General features: G+C 36.1%; 1 pseudogene; it reads left to right on the top strand.

Moving 5' to 3' along the window:
- Positions 1–687: 687 nt before the first annotated feature.
- On the top strand, positions 688–806 carry LOC118609209 (annotated as a pseudogene).
- The last annotated feature ends 6124 nt before the right edge of the window (positions 807–6930 follow it).

Raw genomic sequence — 6930 nt, 5'->3', positions numbered from 1 at the left:
TTCAGATCTTCCAGACCAATGTCAAAGTGAAACATTGACAGAACAAATAAATCTTCCTCTATGTAATACTGCACTTTGAAGAACCTCACTGTAAATGTTTGCTCCTCTGTCTGTCATCCCAGCCTGCAGGAGGCAGGGTCCTGAGAGGGGAGATGTAGAGGGGGCCTCCCTGGTCTGGGACAGCAGCTCAGGGAAGATGCCTCGAGGCTTTACTAAGTCACTGTAACTTTTTCCAGTTGGTGACGAAACATAATTTAAATAACCAGTCAACTCAGCTGCCTATCTACAATATAACATAAGTGAATGAATTTCATGATTTTAGAAAGGAAGTTTTTCTTTGCCCTTTAATTCTTGATATTACATTTTAGGGGCTAGAATCATGTTTTTGTTTTGTGTTACTTGGAAAAATATTTCTTCCTTTCTACATTTCTGGTTTCAGACTTCAGCTATTTCAAACGTGATCCTTTAAAGATTTACTCAATATTTTCTTTTCCGGCTTTTTATTTTTTATGAATACTTTGAATAACTACGAAAAGATTTGAAGATCTCATTTCTTGATTTGAATCTCACATTCAAATCTGCTGAAAACTCAAGTACTAAGATGCAAATTAAGCAACTTTTTAGAAAACATTCTGATAGTTTCTATCATACAAAATAAGAACACTGGGGTTTAATAATATATATACAGTCTCCGGTCATGCTACCCTGAATAAGCCTGATCCCATCTGATCTCGAAAGCTAAGCAAGGTCAGGCCTGGTTAGTACTTGGATGAGAAACCACCTAGGAGGACTAGGTACTATAGGCATGAAAAATAAAAAAATAAGAGATTGTAAGCTGACAAGGTCCTTGCAATCTGTGAAGTCAACCAAGGGTTGTCTTGCCCTATCCAAAAATAAGTCAGAAAAAATACATTTACAAGGATGTTTACTGCCACATGCAAAAATGGTTGATTAAGTACAGTGCATAGATGGATACTATGACACATTGTGTAGACATTTATTCTATAGATATTAAATGAACAGAAACATATATTCCAATCTTGAAAGAAGTCTCATGAAAAGAAAGTTACAGAATAAAATGTATTAGTATGATTGCATTTCAAAAATAAAAATAATAAAACTCATTAAGTGAATATAGTTTTATTAACAGAAAATAAATAGAAGTAAACACTATACTAACATTGTTTTTGTATATGTGGGAAAGTAAGATTGAACAATTCTTATTAAATTTTCCTTTATGCTGCTCAGTGTTGTCTGAACTGTTGCAATAAACATGTTTTTTCTTTTATAATAGAAATAATTTTATTTTGGGAAATTTTAATTTCTTTTCTATAAATTTTCCTTAAGCTCCTTCAGCTTAGAATTGAAGCAAAGATAACGAACACAGAGGAAGATTAAAGAAAACTTGCAGCTGTGTTTCCTTATTTTATTAATGTAAGAAATGAAGTTGAGAAAATTTAAGTAACTTGCCAAAGGTCACACAGCTATGAGAAGTGGAGGAGGACTAGAATTCACTCTCCTGACCCCAAATTCAGTGCTTGTTCCTGTGATGCTCAAACTTTGTCATCAAAGTGATCAAAAGGAAACAGAGACTAAATTGCTTTCTCAAAAAATTTTATGTTCTCTAAAAAAGCAGATAATTTCGTTGTGGTATTATGTTTTACCTTAAAAACTAATGTGAGCTAAGTAAACAAACTACTGCCACATGCAACAATATAGGTGAATCTCACAAACGTTACATTAGGAAAAAGATGCCAGCTGCAAAGAGACCATACTAAACGATTCTATTTATGTGAAAATCTAAAACAGGCCAAACTAATCACTGGTGTCAGAAGTCAGGATAGTGGTGACACTTGGTGATGGTGTCAGAGAAAGGGCGAAAGGGGCCTCTGCAGCGCTCTAGTACACAGTGAGTCTGCAGTAAAACTGTGTTGACTATTCCCTTATCATCTACAGTCTTCCCTCGGGTGATCTTCTCCTGGTCCACGGTTTTAAATGCTTTACATTTAGCTAACAGCTGCCAACATTATGCTTTTTGCCTAGACATTGTCCCTCAATTGCCGATTTATATATTCTGCAGGCTACTTGATGCTTTCATGTATATGACAATAGACATCACAGATGTCACACGTCAAGAAGGAAATTCTTGGTTGTTCACACCACCCCTCCCTTCTGCCCACCCACCTTTATTTCTATCCTAGCCTTTTCCATCTCGATATGTGGCACTTCCATCATTTCGGACCTGGTTCCTCCCTTTGCTCATACGCACACCAGTTTTTAATAAGCCCTCTTAAATCAGCCTCCAAAACATCTCCCAAATCATTTGCTACTCTCCATTTCCTGAGTCACCACCATGGTCCAAACCTTCTCCATCTTACACAGCCTCCCAGCTGCTCTCTCTGCTCCCTATTTGCCCTTCTACCATCCATTCTCCAGTTGTCAGGGTGATATTGTTTGCAAATACAAATCACTCTGCCACTCCCTCTCTTAAAAGCCTTTCCTTTGCACTTGGGATAAAATCTAAACCACACTAGACCTAGCTCCCACCTGTGTCTCCAGAGTTTATTGTGAGCAGTCACAACAAACTCTGGTCACAGCAGTTTTCTTTCTCCCTGTGTTATTCTTCTCTGCCTTGGGCTGTCAAACTGTTTGAAAACTCCTCCTCCCTTCCCCTGGTTCTTGAATACCTGGCTTCTTCTTATTCTTCCTGTTTTAGCTTAATCTTCGTTTCCTCAGATCGTCCCTGACCATTCTGTCTAAAGTGGCTCTCAGAATGACCAGGTGTCCCACCACCCTGCATGTCGCATCACATTACACGACAATCACCTTTATAACATTGTTGTCCTGGTTTGTTGCCTATTTTTCGCACCAGAATTTAAATTCTCTGCAGGCAGGGGTCATGTCTAACTTGTTTATTGCTTTAATCTCAACATCTAGGAAAATATAAGCTTCACAAAGGCAGAGATTTTCTTTCTTTTTTTCTTTTTTACTCTTGTTCTCTGATATTGTGCCCAGTGACTACAAAAGGGCTACACAATAGGCACACAACAAATTTTTGTTGACTGTTGAATGATGGGTAGAGACCCAGTAAATGCTATTTCATCTATATTATTTAATCAATCCATTAGTCAATAAATAGTTTAATTACTACTTTTAGATAACTGAAGAGAAGCTAGCAAAATTATTTAGGGAGACTTCTCCTTAAATGAATAGCTAAAAATGATTTATAATCATGCATTAAACCATTAAGATTTATGGGTATTATTAATATATTGTTTATAAACAGTCACATCCAAAGTCCTTAGAAAACACTTAGCGCTCAAAAGTTAGCAAACTAGTCCCTCGTTATCTTCTTTACCTTATAAATTTCCTTGGTAACAAACGTTTAAAAATAATGCAAAGATAGACTTCCAAATACAGTGTTATCAAATAATACAAATTCGGAATGAATAAATTCTAAAATAGTGACTTTTGTTTACAATTCAACTCAACAGTTGATGCAGTAAATTCAGAGTAGGCCCCTTTGGCGTATGCCACGGCACTTCATCAAATTAGCCACTGCCTCCAACACAATGCTTTGCTGTCTGTCAGTTGGCCCATTATATCATGCAAGAGCCTCCTGGGCCAAAAGAAATCTCTGAATATATAGTCTGTAAAAGGTCAGAGGTCATGAATCAAGAAAGACTCATTACTTTAAGTTCGGAAAGCTAACCATTTTCTTCCAGCAGCCACCGGTGATGAAGGGTACAAGGAGATCTTTCACTGCTGAGCTTCCAGGCTTAGTGGGATTACTAAGGAAGGAGAAATCAGGCAGATGCATTTCAGGCCTGCAGACCCTTCTTATATTTATAACAAGATGTTTTCCTAGTAACAGTTTATTTTGCTGAAAACATTTAAATAAAAACTTGCAGAGCTTCTTTTGAAAAGATGGGTTCACATTCCCGGTCAAGCACCTGCCTGACTTTAATGTGCTCCTATTTTAGTCCCTGTAAACATATATCCCTTTCCTTAAGACTTGAGTTAGTCTCTGTATAATTACCACACACACACACACACAGCCTCTAAAAAGAGATTAGGTACAGAGGATCTTTCTGACTCTGTGAACTGTCCTCTCTGTATGCCCTTACAGCTAGAGAAGCAAACTCATGGGTATGGAAATTGTTGAACTCAACACAACACAACACAACACAACACAACACACTTCTAATATGAAAGCTCACAAAACACTCTTACTGACTCTGGAGTATGTTCTCCTAGTTTTGAAAGGTCTTCTCACTTGAGTTTTCTCCAATGCCTTAGTGTGACTAAACCAATCTTTGTATAATTCTGGATAAGAACTAACATGCAGTTGAAAAACTCTCCTGTGTCACTCTGACCTTGCTTCCTTTTCTATTCTTGGTGAATTTCAGACTCCACCTTAACAACAACAGATCTGGCTTAGTACTTGGGACCGGGGGACATCCATCCCTTGGGCTTTCTCACTCTCTGAATGGCCATTTTAATTCTCATTGGAGTAACAGGCTGCTTGGGCTTCTAAGATGGGACTCAAAGCAAAATGCAAGTAAAGTCAAAATTAAACTTGAAAATTTCTTATATTGCCCATAAAGTCTTATTTCAGGGGTTTGAGTATACAGCCCTCTATAATATAATATTGGAAGTGCATAATTATGTATGATATATAAGAGCACATGTTTATTTAGTATATAAAAAAAATGCAAAATAGCATAACACTATTTTCCAGTCTCCGACTCCCACAGAAAGAATGATCAAATTTACATCAATTTGAATCAATTGCATTTGAATCTAAGGTTCACTACTTCAGAAGTGAGAGGTGACTTTAAGTTCGATCTTAAAGCCTTGCTTTCTGTTCTATGCTTAAAACAACCCCATTGGAAATAGTTGTGCACCTTAGATACTGTTTCTATGGAAAAAAAATTTTAATGAATACCCACAACCTTAATTAAATAAATCAAATAGTCATAAGAAACCCATATCTTGGCACCCATAAATCGTCTGATTATCTAGAAAGACAGGCAGTTTTTTTTCTTTCTTAGCCAGAGCCTTTATCTTTTCAAATTTCTATTTGCTATTTGCCACCTTTCTTCTATAAAATAATTCATTCACCTGATTGACTTTTAGTGTGGGACTTGAGTTTTTTTTTAAATCTTCTATTTCTAATATTGTGATATGCAATCAAATTTAAGCTATTTAAAATGGCTGAAACAAATGCCTCGTATATGCATGAAGGGTGGGGAAGACTAGATTTTACAAATTCTAAGCAAAGTGTTATACCTCTCAGAATGGACTTCTAGACCATATGTTTACCCATTTGCTAAAAAGGATGCATCTTACTCAGTTCTCCCCTTGAAGAACTGCACTTTTTAAAGGTTAGCTCCCATTGTTACTGGCCAGAAGACTATATTAATGACTCAATGGCAAGAGTAACAATGCTCTCCTCTGAGTCTGGTGAGTGGAGAAAGCCCTTAATGAGACACCAGGCAACTCTGTAAACTTAGAATAACAATAGGTAGTAGGGTCAGGGGAGGATTAAAGGAGTAAAACATGTGAGAAGTTTAAAATGTTTCCCAGCATACAGGGAGCCCTCCATTGGTGCTGGTACTGCTTCTAGTGCTGCTCTCGTGACAACAGGCATCCTGAGAATGAGTTTAGATCTTTTTGAACCATCTAGTGAAGCGTTTATAACTTACCGACCCAAGATACTCCAAAGATATATAAAAGGCAGGTAGAGCTCAGCTGTAAGACTAGATAGTCACTTAGAAACAAAGATTTAGCCAAGCTTTTCACCTTTTGTAGTTGCCCTTGGTGGACAAGAAGTGAGTTTGTGATTTCCCTGTTGGGGAATAAGTAGAAATCTGGAGGAAGAAAGACTCCATAGGCCATTTAGTTCAATCCGATTATTTTATTTATTTATTTATTTAGGAAGAACTATGACTTTTTTTTTTTTTTTTTTACAAATCTTCATTTTTTTAAATTTTTAAATAATTTTTATTTTTCAATTAGAGTTGACATTCGGTATTTTTTAATATTAGTTTCATGTGTACAGCATAGTGGTTAGACATTTATATAATTTATGAAATGATCCCCCTGATCAGTCTAGTACCTGGCACTGTACAGTTATTACAATATTGTTGACTGTATTCCCTATGCTGTAACTTCATACTCCCATGACTGTTCTGTAGCTACCAATTCATACCTCTTAATCCCATCACCGTTTTCATCCAGCCCACCAACTCTCTGCCATCTGGCAATCACCAGTCTGTTCTCTTTATCTATGAGTCAATTCAATTACTTTAAACTTGATAAAATTGAAAATAAGAGAGACACCAAGGTAAGAGCTATGAGGTCACTATCAGTAGGTCTATGCTACAAGTAGGTCTTCTTCCCCATTTGTCATATTCCATGAGGAAAGGAAAACCAAAGTCACATTTAATTATAAGATGGAAGCATAACCTAACTTTCTTTGAATAAAGCAAAATCTATGTAATTTTAAAATTAATCCTACTACAGAGATTTAACTCACCGTGCAAAGTGTTCAGATACTTGGCTAATGTTACAATTCTATATCTCTACTAAGAGTTGAATGATTGAATAATTTATGCCTTTCATTATAGGTTTAATGATAGGTCACCTACCTATAAAAAAAAAAAAGGTAATCAATAGAAATATAATCATCAAAATTAAATTTTTTACTAAAACTGTGCCTTAACTGGCTCAGTAGTATGTGCTTCTATCATGAAAATACTGGCAACATGCTTGCTTTATTGTGGGCTATAGTAAAGGGAGTAAAGAAGTTAGAGAAATAGATATGTTGTAAAATTAAATAATGATTATTATAGATATAATTACATACATTCAGGAAGAAGTACAGGGTAATAGCTGAGACCGCTATAGAGAATTGCAAAGGTTCTT

Source organism: Rousettus aegyptiacus, unplaced genomic scaffold (genome assembly GCF_014176215.1).
Source record: "Rousettus aegyptiacus isolate mRouAeg1 unplaced genomic scaffold, mRouAeg1.p scaffold_m13_p_10, whole genome shotgun sequence".
Lineage (NCBI taxonomy): Eukaryota > Metazoa > Chordata > Mammalia > Chiroptera > Pteropodidae > Rousettus > Rousettus aegyptiacus.
Note: the sequence above shows the minus strand (reverse complement) of the source record. Positions and strands in the feature narration are given on the sequence as shown.